This window comes from Falco biarmicus, chromosome 1 (assembly GCF_023638135.1).
Source record: "Falco biarmicus isolate bFalBia1 chromosome 1, bFalBia1.pri, whole genome shotgun sequence".
Taxonomy (NCBI): domain Eukaryota; kingdom Metazoa; phylum Chordata; class Aves; order Falconiformes; family Falconidae; genus Falco; species Falco biarmicus.
This window is the reverse complement of record NC_079288.1, coordinates 107,558,373-107,583,680: the sequence shown is the minus strand read 5'-3', so window position 1 is coordinate 107,583,680 and position 25,308 is coordinate 107,558,373.

Here is a 25,308-nt window from a genome sequence, read left to right as displayed (position 1 = left end):
TGGTCTGCTGTCGTTTGGTCTGACACAAAAAGTGTCTTTAGGACATCAGGAAGGCTAGCATGAGGCGGCAGTTGGTGGGTAAAATTTTTTAGGATTATGTTACTCATTGTTAGTTACATCACTAGGGCTTCTTTAAGCTTAGGTTTAGAAGGGTGGTGAGGATTTAGACTCCAGATCCTAAGAACAACTATGTTGATTGCTTCTCTACTTGTGTCGGATCCAACTGTCTTACAGTTAGTTTTTACTCAGGAGAGGATCACTGTGGTTTTTCTGGGAGTAGGTTTGGGGGTTATAGGACCTAAAGAGCTACATTTCTTGTTTGCCTCCTAAGACTACAAGACCAAGGTAAAGATGATCCTAATCAGCCAGCCATCAGATGCTGCTGTCTTGAGCTGCCAGGCTGGTGTGAGGCCATGTCTTGTGTCAGGGTTAGCATTAGGCCTTGAAACACAGGGCACTGAAGAGCTTGGTGTAGTCCTTCTAGCCTGAGAGAGTTCATGATCGGCAGTAAGGTGGGGTTTGTTAACACTGGTTGGGAGGGACATACAGGTAAGACTTGGATGCTTATGGTTGTAAGATTAAAGCTTGTGTTAAGGGCCAGATCAAGAGTGGCTGAAAAACTGCATTCATTGCTCAGCCTGGAAGGCTGGTGGGACTGGGATGATGGGCTGAGTGGGCAGCAGTTCTTTATTATTGAAGTTGGATGTTTTTGTTCACTGCAGTGTCAGGGCTAGAACCTGTGTGAGTTATAGCTAGAGTTGGGTCCAGAGTGTAGCTTGTGGGTGATTTTGAGGATTGGCTGTGTCCTTTTCAGGGGAGAGCTGAGATTCCAGTTTGGAAAGCCTTGTGTGCGGCCCCTGAAATGTTAAAGAACTGTTCACATTTAGTGCTGGTTGTCCTTTTGTGTAGACCAAACCAGCAACATTTTGGGAATGAAAAAAGCTTGCAGAAAATAAAACTCGTATCTCAAAGTATATTGCATCTTAATTCTATATGCTTGTGGGAGTGGAAATCAACAGAGCTAGTCTTTACTGATAAATATTTTTGTTTTACACTGGAACAAATTTTAGTTCTGTTTCACGTGTGTCTCTCCTTCACTAATAAAAGTTTCATGGAGTGTCTGGGGGAAAAACCTATTGTAGATAAAATGGTGTAGATAAACAGTGTAGATAAACAGGACCTGCCTGGGAGAGGGGGCCATGCAGCTGAGACCGAACATTATTGCATTTATGAGAGAAAGTAACACAAGTGCTGTGCTTCCCAAGTGGTTTTTTTTTTTTAAATATATTTTTAGCTGCTTCCCAGTGGTTCAAATAAAAGTAATATTTGCCTTAAAGGCTCAGTAAAAATCAGTTTTGCTAGTGTAGGCTGGTATTTCAAGCAGAGACAGTGGTATAACAGAAAACCTCGCATTGCTCACCGCAACAGGATAACTACTGAATGTAGCATCCTTAGTTATGCAACGAATAGGAATTGCTAATTATTTTTTTGTGGGCTGGCATTCATGGGGCTTTGTAGGTATATGATACCAGGACTTCTTGGCTGGTCCTTCCTGCCTAGTTTGATAGAATGACTTGGTTCCATGAGGTGGCCCAATTCAGCTCCATGCAGAGATGAGCAGCAAGCCTCTTCCTTTGCCAGAAGGGCATGAGATGATCTTAGTAGCGGCATTCTCGATATGCATCTACCTGAGAAGCAGTCCTATGAGGACTTCAGAAGAGGGAACTGGCTCTCCTGACTCAATGCAGTGCCTTTGACAAGGCTGCATGCAGGTTTTCAATGTGTAGAGTAATGCAGACCCACTGCTCCTTCCAGACTTTGGGGTAAAGTGGAAGGAACGCAAGAAAGAGCAGGCTTCAGAGAGGTTTGTATTTGTAATTGTTCGTGTGTTATGTTTGCAATTGTTTATCCTAAAAACTATTCTAAAGGACTTAATGCAAACTATGTGCCTACTCTTTTGAGAACATTTTAAAAGCTAGTGTCCAGCTTCTAGTAAGAAAGGTCACGTGTAAATTTTGATAGATTAGAAATTACTCTAGGTTGCTGTTTTTATGTCAGTAGCCTATGTAGCTATGTGAGCAGCAGCCTGTGGTAAGTGCGTGAGTGTCCCCTGCTACTATTTACTGACAGGTTCATTTTTATTAGCTAATGGCATTTTTGAAAACAACAGGCTTTCTCATTTCACTTCTGTGACAGTGTGAAGTAAGAGATTCATCTTTCCAAAGAACTAAGGAATGGATATTGAAAAATCTTTTCTATACATAATTTCATCTGATGATGAAATCATCGGGATCAAGTGATGCTTTTGTTGAATTAGCTCTAACAAGGTCTACTCACCTTATTCTTGTTTTCTAAAAATGAGTGTTGAATGATGGGAAGCATTATGTAAGGAGTGAATGCAAACAAGGCTTTCAGTATCACGGAAAACCAACATTACTTCTGAGAAAGAGAATGAAGAGCGTGGTAAAAATGACAGCATGATGATTTAAAGTTAGATGAAGTATACATCTCAATAGAATTATATCTTATTCTTCTGACATGTTTTAACATTTGCAAGAAGATTAAACTAAGTCTCAATTTCAAGTTATGCAAGGGACTCATAATAATTCAGATACAGCATGTTTCAGGGAATTGATTTACTATAAAACATACTCAGACACTGAACAGATTGCTGGTACTTCTTGTTTCAATTTTGTATAGGCATTTTTGTGAGATTGAAGTGTTTCAGTGTGCAGAGTTTGAAGTCAAGATCCAGCAATTCATCCTCAGTCAAAGCTCCAAAAAGTCCTGGAATTGTATAGGAGTTCTGTGTGGTTTTTCTTCTTTAAAACTGGAGCGTCAATCAGAGGTAAAGACCTGTAGAAACCCTCTGTGTTACCCCAAACCATTCAGCACTAAGAAAGGAATATCAGGATTTTGCTTTCTTGCCCCAGCTTCACATCATTATTGTGCAATTTTGTCACTTGCCTAAAGCCCCAACGGTCAGTCCTGGAAGCATAAGAAGACTGTATGTAGCACCGAGAGTGATTTCCTGATGCTTGATGCCTGGTTTAGGTGTTCATTGTCCCGCCTGTGCAGAGCTAGACACAGTAAGGGATTCCTTTCTAGCCACGAGAGCTGAAGCGCTGGAGAAGCTGGATGGGTCTGTACCATCAGTGGTTTGAGTGTGAGTAGTGGTACATCTCTTTTGGATTTCCCAAGTATAGAGCATCATGCTGTTTAAGCAGGAGGCTTGAAACAAACTAGCCTTATTACATGAAGTACACTATTATCTGTGTCTGTGTGATTAAATAAACTTGCTTAAATGTGGTCACCATGCATGTGCTGTGTGGCAGCTGAAGGCAGAGTGTGGTTCAGCTTATGGCTGGGGAGGGGATTGGACCCGTACAGGGGCAGGTACTCCCTCTAAGGCGTGTAAGTACATAAACTTGCAGGTTTTTCTTTAAGTATAAGAAGAATTAAGAATATTTAGCAAACCAGGTACAGTCTATTAATTAAGTACTCAAATTTTAGTTTGCCTGCAGTCAGGGGCAAATACTTACTTCAAATGTAAAGAAAATAGTTTGCTGGAGTGATTGATATCTTGGTTGATGTTTCTATGTCTGAAGTCCTGTAACCTTGTATAGGAAAAGACACTTCTGAGACACTAGAAAACACAGCCATGAGACCAGGCTGCTACCTGTAAATAAGTTTAATTGTTCTTGAAAACCTAGTAGGATGTATGAGAAATGAAAGGCACTTTTTAAATGGGTAGCAGGTTCTGAGATAAATAATTGCAGAGAGAAGAGTGTTTGGGACTATCTGCATTAGGGGGAATGTTTTAAATGTTCTCTCCTGTATTTTTTTTCTTACCCATTGTGTAGATTTTTTATACTGAGTTCTGAAGTTTGCCTTTTCTCTTTCCAGGTCTTGGCAATTTTAATTTTGTTTTGTTTTGTTTTAGAGGAGGAAGACATTTGCTTCAGACTTGTCCATCAATGTCACTGGACATGTTGCATCATGTTGCTTATCAGCTCGTGTAATTTGTCCTTCACCCAGGTCTAAATTTGAATGTCTTTACTTGAGCATGTCACCCTGTGTTACCTTTATACTTGATGGAAAGAAATATATATGTTTAGGGTATGACTTTCACGTGCATTTTACACACATGCTTCAGGATGAAACTCATCTAATCTAGGAACTGAACCTAAAATATTCTGTGTTCAAGAACAGCCCCTTCAACGAAGGTGCAGCACCTTTCCTCTGTGAGCAAGGGCCGGCATTGATTCCATTGCTTAGGAGGCTCTTGTTCAAGAAAAGCCTTCTCTGCTTGTGGGCCCTCAGGGTTGCAAAGGAGGACTGCCGGAGGCTGAGCGGAGTCTGAGTGTGAGCAGCGTGGGTTTGCAGGGGGGACTGTCTGTGTCTTGCAAATCTGCTTGTGCTGGATGCTCTTGCATCTTTTGGTTGATCTTGTTCAGTTTTTGTATTATTTTAAATTGTATGTTATCAGGGGACTAAGAATACTTTAACGTGAAGTAACTTCACTTGCTCAGAGACATTTTTAAAGTTTGAAATACCTAATCTCCCTACGTTATCACAGCTTTCCCAGTTACTTGAGGGTCATGGCAGCTATGAGAAAATACCTACCTTTAATCTGATTCTATTAACCCTGGTATAGTACTGTGCTTAGCAGCTTTAGCAGATGAAGAAAATTTTCCATGAGCTCTATGGTGGTAAACATTGTATTTTATTGAATGGCATGCGTAGGCCCGGGCCTGGGGAATCAAGTACGATGTAAGTCCTAACAGTTCCTGGAATGAAGCTGTGGGTGAGAGATGTGTCTAGCTGCAGCATAATTGTTGAAAATGTAGGATCTTAGCTTGGATTTTGGCCAGCACTGTCTGCGCTTTAAAACTGAAAACAGCTTTCAGTACTGTTTACGTGCAATTGAGCTAATCTTGTTTCAACTTTCTGTTGAAAAATACATTGGATATTTGATATGGTAGTACATTCTTTCAAGTGAAGAGAGTGGCACTAGAAAATAAAATATTACTAGTTGCTTTTTCTCCAGGAAGGCCAAAAAATATGCCTGTTGTATATCTCTGTGTGTGGCTGGTGGAAATACCATGCCTTGGAACCCTGCCAATGAGATTTTCTCGTGTTATAACACCAGGAATTTACTGTCCTGCTTTCAGGCTTTTACTGTGTGACCAGTGGAACCGGCTGCTGTCAGGGCTGGTGTCTGCAATTCCAAAGTGAGCTGAAATTGTTTCTCATTAGGGATGCGGTGGATTTCTAATTTCCTGACGGACACTTAAAAAGCTATTTATTTCTAAAAGACAGTATAGCAAAAGAGGCAGATAAACTCATGGAACAGGAACTGAGATTTTGAGTGCCACATAGACATAAAAGGGAATAGATCACTTGCTGTCCTGATGTAGCTAATTGGTCTTTCTGGCAAGAATTTCTATGCTGATTGAAATGTTTAAAGTGAAACCTTATAATTAAGATGTTTTTGTCTTTCTTGCTGAATTGCTCTTTAGCTTTGCAGCTTATCTGTTACTGAAAAGCATCTCTCCCACACCTGGAGTTTGCAATACAGTAGCTATCTGCGTAGGAAACATTTTCTTTGTACCTTATCTAAGCAGGAGGGGGAAAATTCTTCCTTATTCTATGTCTATATGCAAGAACATGGGATTGAAAAGATATCCTGGGTGATCAAATCCTGTTCCTTGCTGTCACAGCCACCACATCATACAATTCCCTTTGTAAATGTGTTGTACTTCATCTTACAACTGCTCACATGTCTCTATTGCCCTCTGTCTCCGCTGTCCCAGGAAATCATTGCTCTACTGATTAGGGACCTCCTAATTTTTGGTTTAAAATAGGCCACTGTGTTCCCATATCTTGGACCAGTGCTGTCTTTCAGCTTGAGTAGCGCTTATTGCTCACCGTATTTCATGTCAGCGTATTTGACTGAAGCAGTCATGCCCTGCCTCCCACAGGCTAATTTAGGAGGCTGATTGCACAAAGGTGATAGTTAACTCTTTTCTTGGGGGAGTGGCTGCTCTGCTTCCTAGTCATTCTGTTAATCATTTTAGCTTGGGTTCATATTCTTGGGTATGGATGACCAGAACTGCAGAATGCCAACTCTGAAAGTACAGTGAAAACCAAATTGCCTTTCGTTTCTAAGATTTTTGGTTAAGAAACACACCATATCCTCACCCTCCATGGGTAGTTTAGGCTCAATTTCTGTAGCTAAAGTGTATTAATTACCACTACTGTATCACCTTGAGTTAAGACCCTGATAGTAGGCAGCCCACGTTGCATCTCTGACTTCCAAACTTTGACTGACTACGTAAGTAAAGAGGATGAAAGTAAAGTTCAAAGTTAGATGCTTGTATCAGGTTGCTGCTTACAGCTTACTGAGTGATGTGCTTGATGCATTTCTCAGCCCACTACTACAGAGGTATTTGGATGACTGAAAGCTGTGCAGTAGCAGACTGAGCCAGCGTTAAATTTGCTATATGTTACCTCATGTCTGAAGTAGCACCATTACAGCTAGTCTGAAAATGTCTAGCAAAACCAGCTGCCCAGAAGAAGTAGGAAATGGAAAAGAATGATGATATTTTATCTTTTTCTCCTGCTGCTTTCTCTTGGTTAACTCGATCATTTAGTTGACCTTACCTGACAGCAGTTTTCTTTCAGCAGCCATTTATATAGGTGTATAATGGCGCTTTAGTGAATTAGATCACCTTTCCTTGTTGAATCAGGTAAAAGAAACAGATGGAAACTCTCACATGTGTCTGAGACACACTTTGGAAGTGTTTATAAATTAAGCCTGACAATTTGTGTGCCAGCGTTTGGAATGCACTGTCTTGACAACATTTCCTAATGTCACCAGAGATCTGTAAGCTGCTGAAGAAAAATGCATATGCCATCGGAAATAGATGTATGGCTTTTTGTGGAAGGAGAATACAGTCTTTCCTTTTCATATTAGAGAGGCTAAGGGAGAGCAGCCAGATCTGAAAAAGCAATCCCTGGTAAATGTGAGATGTGTTTGTATCGTTGGTAAGCTTTCAAATTGCTATTTTAGCCACTGAACCACATAATACAGCTTTTCCTAAAGTGAAATTGAACGCATGGTTTTATCTCTTGCTTGGCAGATAGAACTGAGTACTTGTTTCCCTGGAATTCCTGTCTTCAGAAATATTATCCAGGCTTTCAGCCATGTTCTTTGCAGAAATGTTGGTGCTTGAGCAAAGGCATAATCTGATCTTCCCATGCTATTCAAGACGCAACTCAAGATCTTACCACAGGTCCCAAGAAAGAGAGATTGTGGCCATTCCCTGACTTGTTCAAAGTGCCGTTGCTGCTGGTGCAAAGGCCAGACGAGGTAACCCTGTAACGCTTGTCAGGGCAGCCCGCGGGAGCTCAGCTGGCAGGCCATTCCCTGCAGAGCAGGGCCTTGGCACATCCTCTCTGGCAAATGGAAGAGCTCTGATAAATAACAAATCCCTATGTGATCAGAACAGAAGATTATGATAGAAAATTTCTAACCAAATCAGAATTAGTTTTCTAATGCTAGACTGTGGTGGGGCAAACTGTTGTGATCTAATTCAAGTGATTTATCTCGAAGTTACAGTCACCCTGCCTGAGGGGCAGTGGCCATGTGATTGCCCATAGTTCACTTCTTCACAAGTCAGCTCAGGCCACCTGCCGCTGCACATTGTCATTAGCACTCAAGGGTCACTGCCTTTTCAAGGTAGATTGCATGAATTTGCTTGGCCAAACCCTCTGCTTACAGTGATGATGGTTAATACTAGTGTTGTTTATATCCTTCTGTCCTATAGCCCCATACCCAAAGACCCCTTCTGATAATACCAAAAAACCCAGTATTTTGCATAATTGTCAGGTAAGTCATGTCAAAGAAATATTTGTTTCTGCCTTTCACAAACACATTTCCTCCAAATTATATCTGAGATTTGAGATAAACCAATTTCATTTCTACAGCAGTGAGAGTTTTCTTTTACATTTTCACCTATAAATATAAAAAAATGTCACTTAGCCGTGCTAGGGCTCGAAAAAGAGATTTGATTTTTCAAAAAGAAGTGTTCCTGGTTTCTCAACAGTACACAGTAACTTCTTGTAGCCTAGTGTAGGCCCAGAATACCAGATAATAATAAGAAATTATTTGTGAATGGAAAGTACTGAAGCTATGTCTGAAAGGAATCTCATCAGTAAAAAACCCCACCAAACCCCTAATGCAACTCTCCCACCAAAGCAAACAACCTCCCCCTACCCCCCAACCCCCCTCAATATGATGAATACGCAACTAGATAAATGGTAGCTAGAACAATTCTGTGTGTAGATAATCTACTACATCTTCATAAAGTTTGAAGAAACTTTATGCATTTTATACAGACTTCCTGCCTAAGTAGTATTGAAATTAGTTTTGGGATGATCTAATTCCCTCAGAGGTAATGTGACTGACCATATTTTTGCTACTCAAACTGTGTTACTTCACTCTTCTTTGCGTTTTGTTGTATGGCAACGTCAGAATGACTCACAAGCACTGAAAAAGATAAAACTGACTGAGTCAGGTGGATAAAGACATGTTAAGCTCCCTCTACAGCAATAGTATGGAACCCCTGTGTGATAAAAAGGAATAGGTATAAGGTAACTTAAATATCTGCTAGTACTTTTTGTGTAGTGATTCATTTATGTAATTCCCTAAAATTTCAAACATCATGTCATTCAAAGTATTAAGGAAAAATAGATTAAAATGTGGTGAATAGTGATTATTTGCACTCCAGTTTTCTCTGGGCAAAGATGTCTGAAGTGGCTATTAAAAAGCATAAAGCTCTATCACCTAACTATCACATGCTTGTAAGGTGCTAAAACAATTTTTCTGACAATGATATTTGGAACTAAGGCATAAAAAGAATTGTGTCCCAGAGAACTGAGGTGCAAACAGAGTTGTCTGTCAGTTCCACTTCAGTGCTGTTTCTTCAAACAGGAAGATCTAGCTGTAGACCACTGCCAAATTACACGACAAATTCTAATAAGCTGTTTACTCTTCAGAATAAACTATTGTCCAGAAGGCTTTAGTGATACCTAACAACTGTGCAAGTGCTTTGCATGGTGTGATCAGTTACACTTTCATGTGGATTCACTTGCACAGCTCAGAATGTTTGGCCATTTTTTCTTACTGAGGCATAACTGATTTTTTCTTTCCTGTGGCTGTAAAACTGAAATAATAGGATTAGCAGGATATATAGAAATAGAAAAAAATAAGTATAATACAAAGGAACATGAATTTAAATTTAGGAAAAAATCTAGAAAGCAGGATTTTTATGCGGTGTTGATGAAGGATGTACATACTCACTGACTGGCAGAAGTATGATGTATATTTTGCAGACAGGTTCTCACAGAAAAGCAAGCTGTGGATCTGCTTCTGCAATGTGTTTCCCTTGAAGGGGGGTGCTGGAGCAGATGTGGTATTTGCCTACTTGTGCACTGACTGGCAGGGTCTGGTAATCTCGCTTTTGACATCATATTCACCCGTCTGTGCTACTCAGGCTATGGATTTGGTTTTCATTTTTGGTTTCTGTTGTGGGAATTAGAAAAATCATCCTCCTTTAGTGTCAACCTAATAATACTAAGCTTCTAGGGTTTGGATAAAATCCTGGGGTGGTTTGTGTTTGGTTTTTTTTGTGGTCTGTGTGTTGTTGTTTTTTTAACCTTATGGATGCAATTTTTAAAACACTCTTACAGTTCTCTGTTCCCTTCATGATTACGGGCCAATCCTCCAGGAGTTTAGTGAGAACTGAAACTGTGTAGTAATGGAATTACCCACTTATTCTTTACAAACTGCTTTTGGTGGCTGGTTTCTGTGAGCAGCCAGCCTCCTCTCTTTACACAGTTCATTCTGATGTTGACCCAGATGGTTAGACTTTTTGTTTGTCTCTGTCTCTTTTTGGCAACTCAACACCTATGTGTTTATCAGAAAGACAGAGATACATGTGCCCTGTCTCCTGGTGACTGTTGGCAGCACAAGAGTAACAGTGGGGCCAGGAAGGTGCAAATTTGATGGAAATGAAAAACGAATTGCTCTCTGGAAGCGAAGACCATACCTACAGCAGTAAGCATCTCTGCCAGTGCAGCCTCTGTGTAGGCAGAGCAGCGTCCTTACAAGCAGTGTAGAACCAACGCTAGAAATAAGGCTTGGAAGAGGCCTGACAGTTCCGCTATGAAGCCTCATGCCCCCAGCATCCTGGACACCTATTCCGTTCTATTATTCTTTACTACAATTTTTTCACAGCATTTACCTGTCCTTGCATGTTAGCCATGTTCAATGAAAAGTCATAGACCAAAAAAACCATCTCTGAATCCTGTTAAAAAGCCACTGGCCCATTTTACAACTGAGCCATGGGTATATGCCAAGCGCTAAATGCTCTTTACTGAGATGGGAATTGCAGTTAGTGTAACAGCACAGTCACTGACAGCAGCAGTACTTGCTCTTTTTATTACAAACTTCTGTCCTCATCTTAACAGCTTTAAGACAATTTTTTATAAACTTCAGTGAAAATAATTCTAAGTTATATATTGCTATATAATCTATTTGATTCTTTTCTTAAATGGCATTGAGAAACCTAAGGAGCTTTAAATCCAAACTGGCTAATCTCTGCATTGCAATTTATTTCTTTTTCATTGTTTTTCTTACATCAGCTCAGCTACAGAACATACATTATTGCCAGAAACCTTTAAAAAAGGTTTTTGCACTCGTGCATGAAAATAATCTAGTTTGATAGAAATCATTTATGCACAATTTCTGATGCTCTTAGAATTATTTCCACTAGAAGCTATATTCATCGTACATCAATGGGAAAGGAAGAGTCTAGCAGCAGTCCTCAGAAGAATCTTCTCTTGTGTAAAGCTGTGTTCTGGGTAAGATTTTGAAATATAGATGAGGAACCATCTTTCAGAAGTTATTTTTAATTTGTATTTTTCTTGGACTTCTGACTCCAAAAAGCCTTGCTTCTGGCAGCTTCTAAGTTTTAAAACAGATTTTTTCAGAATATTTTTTAACAGAATAAATTTCATGAATTTTGTAAAATAAAGCTGTTGATTCAATACTATTTTTTAAGTATAGGGGGAAAAGTTCTGATTTAATTTTCTAGATAAAATTTTAATTAAAGCTCTAATTTTATGTTTCATCTGGAAGGGTTAAATGTATTTCTCCATGCATAGCAAGTAATTGTAAATAAACCTTTGGGCTAACACAGTTAGCCTTTTCCATCACTAATGTATTGGCTGATATAGTCTTTAAAAAATCCTCATAAATACGTTCTGTAGAAAAGATTATGAAAATGACTAGCCAGATGATCCAGTGTCTTGTACAAACTACCATGAAACTTTACTATCAGGTTGCATTCCTTCATATTGTCATTTAAGAGCTGGGACCAAGACCCAATGAACTGAGCATTGAGAGCATGTTTTTATCTTGCAGATATCGTTGTGATGCTTGTTAGTGGCTCCAAACACCTTCTGCGAATGTCCCTGTGTGTTTCACATGTACGTGTCTTCTATGACAATATAATATAGACCCTCCTACAGCAAAGGTTTTTGTGACCAGCTTGAAAGTTGATCAGTGTTATTTTTAGCCCAGTCTTTTTGGGGGAAGTCTTTGCAAAGCTTCCACTGTGTTTGTCAGAGCGTAAAGAGGTATCTAGATGCTAAGCCAGCATTGTGGTCTTTCTAGAGTTTATTTCCTCCCCTATTTAGAGTTTGAACTATTTTGTGTTTGACCACAACCGGTCATTGTTTCATCTTTACAGGCACAAGAAAAACAAGGGAAGTTGACAGAAAAGTTGATAATGTTATTACTGTGGTTGGCTTGGGTGATCTCATCCTGCCTGAGTTTCCTTTCCCGTGTCAAATCAATCTGCCAGCATTTCCCTTATTTACAGAAAGGTGTTTTCATTAGAATGCTTCCAGAGAAATTAGTCCTGCAAATGACTAAGGACTTACAAACAATTGTGCATCTCTGAAGAGATGATCTGCATGGATTCTTATTCCAGGATGCAGACATTGCACATAGGACCCTGAACTCCTTATATTTCCACTGGCTTTAGGTCTTCATGGGTAGCAGCAGCAAAAGTGGATGTAATCAAATCTGTTAGTGGATGTTGTGTGTTATCACTGGTAAATTGTACTGCCTGCCTTTTGAATGATTGGAGTTAACCAGCTGAGGTAGAAACTGGTGACAAGCAGCAGGGCACGGGCATCAATGGGTTGTAAAAGGTACTGGCTGTAGTGGGAGTCACAACCCCTGCTATGCAAGCAGACCGCTTTGCATTCGACGGTGAGGGCTTTGTGACAGCAGCTGCAGAGCATTATGACTGATAAAACCAAAACATCAGGGATGTATTGGCACACTGAAACTCTTAGTTACTCTTTTAGAGCCTTGCTTGCTTTCCTTTTCACTGGAAAATATAAATTGCTGTCAGATGTAATGTCTTTCACAAAGGCCAAGTCCAGTTTACCTGCTTCATTGTTATTGCGTAATGAGTTTTAATTATCTTGAGTTGTAATATCTAAAATACAGATAAGATTAAAACCAGACTCTGCCTTCTAATTCACTTTCTGTGTTTTACTCTTGATTAGTTTTTTTCAGTTATTGGATGGATGGAAAACTTACTTGTATCTGTAAAATTAAAACTCATGTGGCATCATAAGCAGAACAAAATTCTGCTCAGAGAAACACACACATGAGAAATATTGAGAAATTACTGAAATATATTTTTTAATTTAGTTATGTTCAGAAATCCCTGGGAGTACACTTTAAATTTGTAGCCAGTCTACCACTGTTCTGCTGTAGTGTTTCAATTATAAGAAATTATCGCTGATGACATATTACAATTTCATGCCAAACACATTTGTTAGCTTTCTTCTTTTCAGTAAAACTTTCATAACATTGCAAAATCACTTAGCTTGATTCCTTTAATGAGCTTACTAGAAAGCTGCACGGCCATTACCCTTAACCTGCAAGTTTGTATGCATACTACCCCTTAAAACATCAAATTTGGGACAGTAACGTACTCCTAAGCAAAGAGAACAGTTTTGGAGCCTATTTTCATTAATATAGAAAAATACTGTTTATATCTAAAGTCTGTATTTGATGGAGTCAACTGTTGTAGATTGAACCTCAGACCAAGACAATAAACGCAGTCTGGCTTAGGTGTTACACAAGTGACTTATGACCTCTTCTTGGGGCTTGCTGGTGGTGGGACATGAAATGCTAGACTTCTGGTATGAGGTGTGAAACTAGAGAAAAGAAGCTTACTTGAAATGTTTTAGAGGTACATTAATCACCTTGAGGGAAAACACTGGTGGGCATGTGAAGGGAAATGTCTACAAAGTCTAGAGAGCATTTTGTTCCTGGTGTTCAGGAGAACGTGCAGTGAACTGTACATCTCTAACAAGAATGATATCTGGGGGAAAAAAATCAATGACTGAAAGACAGCGTCAAGCCTTTCAAGTACTGGAAAGTACTAAGGGCTAAGTTTTCTTTTGGATTACATTGGTAATAAATTAGATCTCAGATTGCTATGGTTAGAAGAAGATAAATCAATGATGGCTGAAGCAGCAGCCCAAGTACAAGGGAAGATCTACCATGATACAAATACATGTATCTCCCTTTCCTTGGGTTAATTTGATTGGTACAGTCTTAATGGCTCCTATGGTGCCGTGTGGACATGCCTATTACTTGCTACAAAATGCAGCTATTTCTGATCGATTCCTTTATGTCTATCTTGGGAGATTATACTACACCACCACAGCCAGCAGGCAGACTATTTCCTGTACGTCACATTGTTACATGCAGTAAGTATCTCAGTGTTGGCATTAACCACTCACTGAAATAGTTAGCTCTACATTGACAACACACTGAAACTCAGGGCACTGCTGGATGGTAAATGTTGCCTGCCCTGCACTTCGCTTGCTGGAGTTGATACAGCTCCGGGCAATACAGAGTTAAAGCTAATAAGCTTTAGAACTCTCCTGAAGGGATAAGCAGTTAAGTCTCCTGTTTTGTAGATGGTGCTGAGATACTAAATACCTGATGCAGTGCAGTCTGCCCTTGGGGTCCACATTCTGCATCAGCAAGAGACAAATTGGCTCCCAATAGATTTCTTTGTTTTATACTTGAGCTAAATAAAAATAACTTTTTATATTTACCATGGCTACCTGCAGCGTTAGCAGCTTTGGTAAATGGTGTGAGATGGGGTAAAGTGTGGTAGGGGCAGCAAGTAAAGCCACAGGGTAAATGTATGCTCCCGGCTTGGTTTACAAAGCAAATTGGCATATGTCCTTATAGATAACAACTCAGGTAACCAGCAGGATTGTGGGCAGGTAGCATGGCTAGAAGAAGCAGAATTAAGTGGGACATGACCTTCAGAATGATAGAAGATTTTCCAAGTGGAGACAGTAAAGACTTATGGTTTGGGGTTATCAGCCAGTATGAAATCTGGGTTGGCAGAACAAATGGCTGGAGACCCAAAGACAAGGGGCAAAATAACAGCAATGCACATCAGAACTGCTGAAATCCAATTAGCAATGAGCAAAATCATAAGGGTTTTTGAAGGTTTCAAACATCTGCCGTCTGAAAAAGCAGACTGGAACATTCAAGAAACCAAGTTTTCAGACAAATTTCATAACTTGTGTGTGTTTGTTGTTGGGTTTTTTTTTTCCTTTGGAAATATTGTAATCACCTTTTCTCCTTCAAAACAGCTTTCTTCTCACAGGAGAAGGAAGGAAATGCAGTGAAGCTTCTCTTTACCATTTAAAGGTATTGCATCTTGATCTGATGATAGCAAAGTCTATTGCGTGATTACACTGAGGCCTATGATTACATGGAGGGAGAAAAAAGGAAAAGAAAGGAGGAAAAATAATGCTGAATAAGATGCTTCACATGAAACATTTCAGATTATTGATACCTAGGCTAGTCATCTGAAAGTACTGACTGTCTTCTGCCAGACAGCAAGCAGTTATTTGCATTAGATGAACCAATGCCAAAACAGACAAAAACTTTCAGTAACCCCAGTTCAGGTGTGTGCATAAGACTTTCAAATACAGTCCAGCAAAAATGGCATGCCTTTTAAAACGATAGTTAAAATACCAGGTCGTGCTTTTTTGATGAGCCAGAAACACAAAAATACAGGTAACTACTATAGCAGACCACTGGCACCTTAGCAGGATGCTGAACTAGCTTTACATGAGCAGGCAGCATGTCTCTGCCAGCGCAGAGCTCAGTGCATGTTAATCTGTTTGACCTTATTGTTGCTGTCTTTTGGTTTCCAGGTTAAAGTCAGGTTAGAGATCTTTATACCAGGGCACAGACTACATATAGCTGTTGGTTTCCAAGACCTGTTTATGAATCTCTCAGCCTTTTATAGCCAGTGGAGCTCTAACATTGACCTGGGGTCTATTTCTGCAGGTACAGCATCAACTGATTTATAGACTTTGTTGTTTAGTAAGTCTGTGTGAAAGTTCAGAAGGCTGGAAAATAATGTGGGTTTTGTTCTTCAGCTTCATTTGTGCTGTCTTCAGGTAGAAAAAATGTCTTTTGTCATTAACCCAGAGCAGCTAAAGTCCCGTGGAGGTGCTCAGATCAAGTTGCTTGGGAATCAAACTGCGTTTTCAGTATGAGATGTGGCATGTCACTTCAAAAATTGATTCCAGTTGTGTGTTGACTGATCTGAAAAAGGCAATGTAGGGCACTTGGCTGTGAGGAGCAGTGATTTGCACTGTCTGAGCTTTGCTTTAGTTTCTTTTCAAACATTGGAGACTCAGAACAGTGCAAAGGAATCATGGGTGTGGGGAAAGTGATGAGATGACAGAAGGAATGTGTTTAATTTGATGATGGTACATGGCTAGGAACAGGGTCCATCTGGCTATTGATTCCAGCTGACCAGCACACGTTTGAATATTATCACCATTTACCTAGTTAATGGAGCCACTGCAGCTCTGATCACAGCCCCAGGAAAACGACTGCAACTTTGCTGCTGACTTGCCAAACCTGCTGTGCCTCCAGATGGAGGAAAATAAGGTCTGTATTTATTAATAAATGCAGGCCATGCAAATAAGAGATGGATGAGTGAAACTGCAAGTAATCAGTATTCTGTACTCCGTGTGCCCAAAGGAGCAAGAGAAATCTACATATATAGTACAGCCTGAAAAATAAAAAAAATTATTGTAGAGCTGAACTTGGACTTCTGGGGTTTCCTGACTTGTCAGTCATCAAAAACTTTGGCTTCCATATCGACTCAAAATTTTTTACATTTACTGACCTCGGAGTTGTATAGTGCTGTTTCTTATGACATGTGCTTTAGGAGGAATAAACATGGGGGCAGGGCAAGTTGTTAGCAGAGAACTAACAGCAGGCAAATCTGCTGAAAATTATGTGGGGAAAAAGGTATGTTGAGTCGTGTTTTATAAGTTTTAGCTGTTTTCAGCAGTCTGTCAGTGTCTAGACAGCTCAAATGGAAGTACTGAGGCTCAGCAGTGCTCAGTAAGCCAGGATTACAGGACTGGTTGCTTGTTTTGCTTATTTGCTTGGTTTTGCTACATCCCAAGTGAGTTTTCCTGTTGCAGTGGCTGTGAAAGTTGATCTGTGGAGGGCAGAGAAACAAATATACTTTGTGGGGTAGCCTTGTTGAAGAATGACAGGCATTTAGTAGGTGAAGCAGCAGATCAAAACCAACCTATTTCAGTATTTTAATGGATTTGAAAATGTCTGTTTGAAACACCTCTGAATAATTAGAGACATTTATTTTGATATAAAAGAAGGAAATTTGAATAACAGTAAGCATTATTTATAAGATTATATTGAGCTTGGAAAAAGGTGACAGATAAAAGGTGAGATCTTACCAAACATTCCCTTCAAACACAAACTGCCAGGGACTGACTGATCCCTGGGGATCAGCCTCTACATAATTTACCTACTCTGACACTGACTCAATTGTGCTGACTAGCAGCCAAAACATATTTAGAGGGAAAAATATTCAAGGCAAACTTGTTGAAATTAGTTGCTTTTCTTCACCTCTGTGCTCTTCAAACCTGGGGGGGAAAGTGTCTTTTAAACTGAAGCAGTTGTTAGTTATTGCAGCTGATGAAAGAAAAGGAAGGAAACAAACCAGTACATAGTCAGCTGGAGGTTTTAATATTTGTCCTTCACCATTACTGACTTTTTCACATTTGTATACAGGTAGTATACAAATTTTCACAGTTGTGAGACTCCTTCCTGATGACTCTATGCCCTGGTCAGACAAACTTTCTGTGCTTCACAGTCACTTCCTCCGGCTGTTTTGGGCACTTCTAGGGGCATTTGTCCTTGTCATTGCGGCTCGCATGGCTGGCACTACACTACTCTGCAACTTTCTGAGTGGGGATTGGGACCTAGGAAGATAAGAGGCCTTCAACCTCCAATTTTTTTCCCAAACTCTCCATCCATCCATCCATCCATCCATCTATCTATCTATCTATCTTCTATTTTACTTTCAATGACCATACCCCTCTCCTTGGAGAAAAAAATAAATTGATGCTAGGTTTAATTATTGTGTCTCAAGCTGACTATTGCAAAACTAGCTGTTGGGTAACAGCCCTTTCTGTTGCCTTTTCAAGGATCACTTTGATGGAGTGTGTTGAGAGCTTTGTTTAACACAGCATATAGCCTGCATTAGGGTGCAAGCCTCAGAGCATTTAACAGATTGAAGACTAAATCTGACTCATCTTTATTTGGGCGTATAGTTTCTCAGACATCTTGCAGCTACTTTAGGAGCTTTGCTACTTTGCTTTCAGATAGAACTCATAGATTGGTATGGTACGTGTTTGGCATCTGTGGTAGGAACCTTACTGCTAACTCTCCCCACTATCTCCCCTACCAATAAAATGGCATTACCATAAAGCCTTGCTTTGTTTTCCTCCTGAGAAGCTCACAGAGTTGGCTCCCATCTTGTCTGCCCTACAGCTGGGCCTGTACTTCACTTGGTGGTAGGACTGCCTGGGGTGTCTCTCCAGCACCAGCTCATTGGCCTGATTTATGATTCCCTATTTAGCCACAAAGTGCTGGCAGCAAGTTTCAGTCTGGTTGGTCGATCTGTCTGTTACAGACTTCGTGTTCCCAGTTAGATGGGATACTTGTGTTGCCTGTCCACTGCTGGCCAGCGTTGCCAAATGGTGCTGTTACACAACTGCTGCTCCTCACCAGAAGTAGAGGGGTGGTAAAACTGTGGATGTATTTGACTAGATTTTGAATTTTGTGAAGGTCCTTTGCCATTTCTTCGGTGACATAAATGCCTTAAAATGTTGAAAGTGGTGCTCTGAGACCTCACCTTTGGTGGGTGGGCTTCCCAGGTGGTGTGGGACTGGCATATAGCCCTCTTTCCCAATGCCACTGTTAAGAGAGTGGCCAGGCTGTAACTTTCTGAAAATGCTGTTTTCTGTCTTGAGCTGTTGAGAGAAGCCTACTAACCTTTCATTTATTTTGCGGGATTCCCAAGGCTGAGTACAACCTAGTCTCTGGGAGTACCTTGAGTGCTTAAATTGTCCTTGGCCATGCCTGCATCTGTTTCTGGCTGTTCACAGAGATTGTGTGTGTTAGCTGCAACTTAAAAACCACTTTGGAGAGCCAAAGCTTTCTTTGTTTTGTCATGCTATTTTCAATTAATTTTCAATTAATTTCTGAACATCTGTGAGATAACCTTGAGAGAGGTTTGGAGGAATATAAAGGTTCTTAACAAACGGCTCTTAGGTGAAATAAGAAAGTAAGGTTTCTCTGAGATGAGAAGCATTTCAGGAGACGTTTTTCTTATTCTTAAACAGTGGGCTTCATTGTCAGCAAGAAGCTAGTTTCTCAGAGTAAGTGTGTGTTTATCTTTCAATAATTGCTATGTGTTGTACCAGTGAAGCATTTTTCAAGGCAGGGAGTTATGCAATAAGGCAGCCATTCAGTAAATGGCATAAAAGTTGAAGTCATAAAACATTAGAGATATGCTCATAATGTAATGTTGGTTTAGTTCTGGAGGAGCAATAACTGATGTCGAATAATAATGTACAAACAAAAGCCTTAAAAACTTAAATTCTGAATTCTCAATCCGACTACGTGTAGGAAGGTAGGTTTGAGTGCATATGTTCCTTGGTATCAGAAACATCTGATTTCTCTAGAAATAAAATATAATAGATGATGATAGTTGTTGATATTCAGTTGTCTCTTATTTATGGGCAGGTACAACACTCTGACGTCTTGTCCTGGAAGTCTGCAGATAATCGTTGGTGTTTCTGTCTAAAAGCATGAGCACAGAGCATAGATGTGGACCAGACAGGGATGAAAACTGCTCAGTGTAGTTAATGACTTGGACAAAGAACCGGTGAATGGCCTTTTTAAAACCTCAGAGGACACTAAGTGGAGAGGGTGCCACAAATATGTGGGAGAATAAAAAGCTCAGGATTTGAAATGATCTTGACAAACTGGAGGTGTAGTCTGAAAAGAATAAAAAATCAACAGGTACAAATGTAAAGCACTGTGCTTAGGAATAATGATGGCATGGGAGAGCTGGCTGCATAGCATTTGTACAGAAAAGGATGACAGTTTCAGGGGAAGACTGTAAAAAGAAAAATCCTGTTGGGTGATGTAAATGAGATACATAGTCTGGGTAGGAGGTTAATGAGTTTGTCTGCATTATCAAGGTTTCTCCTAGAATATCAGGTACCAAATCTTAAAACATTTGGGTACTGAAGTCCAAGAAAGCTGTGTACCAGTTGAGGACTGTGTAGAGAGGAAAAGAGAGTTGCTGGAAGGATGGAAACACGATCTGTGAGGAAAGACGAAGCATATCAATATTCTTTAGCTTGAAGAAGAGAGGATTGAGAGGATCTGTCCTTTGCACATATTTACGGACTGTTGCAGGGTGGAAGGGAATGGCTTGTTCTGCCTGACCGCTGCTGGTAAAGGTAAAATGAACAGGCTTAAATTTAAATGAAGAAAATACAGAGGTGCTTACTAGGACTTTTCAAAGGTAAGGATACTGAAATGCTAGCATAGGTTGGAAAGACTGAAATCTCTGTCAGACCCTGACATCTTTAAGCACAGGCTGCAGAAATAAATGTCAAAAATAACATGTACAGCTGGTCTTGCCACAAGGCACAGAAAAGTAATCCTTTCCTAGTTTTACTGCCTATAAAACTTGCATGTGCTTAGGCAACCGTGTAACTGATAACCTGTGCCTTCCCATTCCAGATTACATTGCAGGGAAGAATAAAATCAATGGTGTTTATTAAGAAAAAGTTACAGCAAAGGCAGAGCAAAGCAAGTAGCTGTTGGACATAAGCTCTGTTCTGCCACAGCTGCTTAGTGATTTGTTTTGATCAATAGACTCTCTCATACAACATGTTAACCAGGCAGAGTGGTGAAGGGGAGAACAAGGAGGCTTGACGATACTGAGTGTAGGTGGCAGAATTTAGGATCCCACCACAGAATAATCTTTCTAGGGTTGTATATATACATCCTTGGTCCCCTTCCTAAAATCTGCTGTTTTCTCCACCTCCTTGCATTTGGGAGTTTTATCTACCTAGTAAGGAAGAATCTAGAATCACTTAATTGCTTGCGATGCCAGAGGCCACACATCTCTATATAGTTTTTTTCATTTGTCTCATAAAGCAAAATAAAATGGAGATAGTGACTTATTAAAAACCAGGTTTCTGAGCTGCTTATTTGAGAAGTAAAAAACTAAACAGAGAGACGGTGGTGGAGTTTGCATTCTGCCTGCTCTGTGCTGGTGTGTGCTTGCAAGTCTGCTTCAGGAATGAAGGCTTTATGCTCCCAAAAAGCTTCATCAAATCAAGTGTAATGGCTCCTGCTGGTTTTGATTTTTTATGCCTTTCAAAAATGCTGGTTATTTCCTCTATACCTACCTACCTGTTAGGTAAGCTGGATTTACTGTTTTGTTATGTGAGTAGTTTTTGAAAGGTACTTTCTGGTGGCAAGATGAATTCAGCATGAATATTTGCTGGAATAAACAAATCTGTTGGCTGTGCTTTCTATTGAATGGATAAAGTGTCTAGTTTTTCAGGATTTTGGTGTTAGAGATTTTCTTTTGTTAACTTTTTATATAAGCTGAACAGTATTTCCAATTTTTCAGTGAAGACTGACCTACTCAAGGTCTGTGTAAGAACCATCAATCAGATTCTGTATTTAAAATTTATTATTAAATATGTAAATAGCCACATAATGCATACAAATAATTGTTGGACTAGCTATTCACCGAAATACTTGAATGAGTTGCTGAAGTGCCACTATACTGATGTATTTGGTTATGTGATAAAAAAGATACAATAACTTCTATATTTCCTAGTTACCTGCATTGGAAATTCATAAAAGTACAAAGAAACAGGATTTTAAAAGCACAACCATAACGATATGGGCTTCATAGCTTGGTGTGTGTGGGGGTGGGTGGGTGGGTGTGTGTGTGTGAGACAGAGAGAGAGAGAGAGAGAGAGAGACATATTCAGGCTGCTGAAATTTCAATCCAAATTTGGCCCAAACCCTCCGAGTTGTGCCCTAGAAGGTGGAAGATTGTGTGTGGAAGTTTGTTTCCTAGTTACATTCAACTGGGTTGAGAGAATCAAGGAATCAACTGAAAAGCAGCCATCTCTGTGTTTGGAAACATGCAGAGTGGAGATAAATAAAGCCAAAGTTTGGTAGGAAGAAATGGCAGGAACCAAAACCAGTTACCTCAAAGCATGTTGAATTTCAGAAAAGTTTACCTCATGTATGAAAACATCTTCTTTGCAAATAAACATTTCTGACAAGCATCTGCTCATTTAGCCATGATTTCTCGAAAGATAAAGAAATCAGGTAGGGAGCAGTTCTGTAATTACTAGTGCAAAGTAGGTTATATCAAATTAACTTATTTCTTGATCCTAAGTTTTTTTGACTAGGAGTTCTTTGAACACAAAAAGGAAAGGAAGGCAGTCACCTTCAAAGCCTTCCATTCTGTTGTGAAGCTTAAAAAGAAAGATAAAAGTAAGTGGCCTGGAGCAGGTCAGCTACCCATGGATAGGAATAAGCTGAAGATGAAAGAATTCAGTTTGACTTTCTTCTGCGAGTCAATAGTAAAATTGCTACAGGTTTTTGACAACAAAACCAGCCTCAATTGCCCTTTGAAGTAAAATCTTCTTTAAACACCTGATGAAATCACATGTCAAAAGGTGAGCTGAACCTCTACGTGTAAGGACACCTTCCATCTTCATTGCCATGTTCCTTGTCTAGTCCTGTTTCATTAGACTTGCATAAAGGTCACCCACTCTTTTTCTGGTAATGCCATTGCTCTAAGGAGTACACAGGACTTCAGAACTCTTGAGCTTCCTTCTCCCCCAGGGCTCTGTAGAATGCCTGCAGGTTTTCTTTCATAGCTCCTCACAGAGATTAACATCCCTGTTTTTGGACTCACAGAATCTCATTTAAAATCTGTTTCTTCATAAAAAATGATGCTCTCACAAAGGAAATCTATTCAGCCTCAGTTGAGAACCAAACCAGCCGACTTTAAACACGAATCCCTCACTCCAACCACAACTTTAATTTTGACACGTTCTAAAAAGAATCAAATTTAATTGAAATGTCTTCTGAAGTTCTAAAATATGCCGCCTTTGTCTTCTGTTGTTATCAACACTGAACAAAGTGGATGTAGTGCATTATCATGAAAGAATGTTTTTCAAGATGCTCTTAGATCAGAAGTGGAAGTCTCTGAAATAATGAATGTGAAGCTGTCAAGAAGCTTTTAGCCAAATATCACAAACCAAGGCAATTGAGAGTAATTTCAAATAAGCACCTATGCTTGTGAGCATTTATCCTTCTGGATGATTTTTTTTTTAGACAGCACACTCAGCTAGTTTCTAATTTCCTTTAGAAGACTTTTTCCCTTTAGGGAAAAGTTTGATTACAACCTTTTAAAAATGTTGGAATTTTAAATAGTAAACCAACCTGAATAAGCATTACCTCCTGCTCCAGTTGGAATTAGAAATTTGTTGGCTTTTCATATTTTCCTGGAAGACATCTTGATCTTCTCAATGGGTTTGTACTGCCAGTTCTCACACTTTCAGACTGAAGACTGTATCTTCTTCAAATATTTTCCATTTGATATTGAAACTAAGTATTGTGCAAACAAATCTCGTTGCGAGTTGCACAGTTTTCATTTTCCCAATTCTGAAAGTTTCTTCTTGTCTTCAAATATCATACAGCATTCCAACTTCTCATTCAGATGGAAAGGTTTGAAAAAGATGAAAAGAAGAAATTATAGTCCTTTAGACATAAACATGCTGAAGAGAATCTACATTTTCCTCATTGACAGGCTGAGTATCATCACTACTATTTATCATTTTTGAGTGTTGGACCTGATTCTTCTGCTGCTGCAGATCACTAACCTCTAACCTCAGTAGAGTTGAGCCAATAGCAGAAGAGCAGATCTCCTGTTGCCTTTCTCTGAGCAGTGCCTTGCTTCGATCCCCGAGTCATGTTTTCCCCAGTCCCCCACACCTTTCTTCCTTCATTGCCTTCCTCGACTACACCCAGGACCACCTGATTCAGTGGGGGAAGTTAACTGCTATGTGCAGTACACATCTCTTATGGAAAGAATACTGCCAAGGCCTTGTTATCCTCGTGCTTCCTCAGGTGTGACATGGTGTCTCCGAAGCCAGCTCCTGTGTATGGCACTGAATCATTAGCAAGCTTGACTTGGCTGCGGATGTTTCAAAGCGCAACAAATGAATGCATGTTCCTGGGGTTGATATGCCACTGAAAGCTCCTGGTAGCTGCACCCATTTGGACAGGATCAGGTCTCCCCCACACTTCTGTGCAGAAGCTGATGATGAACAGTCTCTCCTTTCGGCTCATCCTGAAATGCCCTTTCTTTGAGTCCCTAATCCTTCACCCCTTCTCATCAGGTGCAGGTTCTGCACACCCCAGTGCAGATACCTAAGCTCTCCTTTTTGGTTAGATAACAGCAAAGCACCAGCTTTTCATTAACCTCTGAGGGTAAAAAACTAGTTTGGAAAAGTCACATTCTCCTCCTCCGGGGAGAAGAAAGGATTATTAGCAAGATGCCTTTCTATGCTGAAACACAATTTTCTTTCTAGTAGTACTATAGTTTTAACACAAAAATATTTTTCTAGCCACAGTAATGGAATATGGTACAATAACAATACAAGTGTGACTGACACCACTGAAAGCATCAGGATAAATGTAGCAATGTACTAATCGTGTTAGAATAAACTACTTGATAATTAATCAGCAACAGATAAATAAGGCATTTTTATAGCTTTTGCAGTTGTGGAAGACATGCTTACTATTGTAATTGTTATTCTACCTGTACTTTCATTCCTTACTCATTTTTTTGCTGATTCAATAATAAAAAAAGAAGAAGTAACAAAACAACTGCAGCCAATCCCTAAAAAGAGACTGCTTAAGCACTAGTGATATTTATAGGGGATGTTCTCAGTATCTTGTCTCCCTATTTTTCTGTTTTTAAAATCAATCTTTTTTTTTTCACCTTCTGAGGATATTGTGAGTCACAAGTAAGTCATGACAAGGTTAAAGTGATCTTGGGTTTTTTCCCCTTTGCTGATTGTTGTTTTTAAATATTGTTCTAGAACAAAAATATCTAGAAGACTGTGTTTAGTACTTCTTTCAGGAGAAGCTTATTCTCTGAAAGAAGGAATAGACAACTTCTTTTCTTAATTATAAAACCATAAACAGACAAGTATATCACTACCCTGTCTGTTCACTGGTTGAAAAATTGAATTTCTGTCTTTGCTAATTATTGTTCAAATTTGGTTTTATTTAAAAGAAAGTTTAAAGAGCTGTTTCTTGAAAAAAAAAATGCTTGTAAATTGAAACCTTACATTTTGATTGAATTAATGTAATTAAATCCCTCAGGTAGAAACCTGTGGAAGATGGGTGATCATTGGCCAAATATTTGTAAGTTTTCCAGAGTGTAAGTCCATGCCAGAGTGAAAACTGCTATTGGCGTTTCTTTTCAGGGCTTTTGCCTCAAGTCAACTTAAAAAGATTTTCATTTTGGCAAAATGAGCTTTGGTGAAATTGTCGAATATATTTTTCAAAGGAGAAATGAAATGATTGCTTGAAAATAAAACCAAAACCCAAATCTGGTTCATATGAAACACCAAAGTAAAATGTTTCTGCCTGGGTGGTTGACCTGTATGTGCTGCAGGACTTGTGAATGACATGATTTAGCCTCCTTTTCCCACCCCACC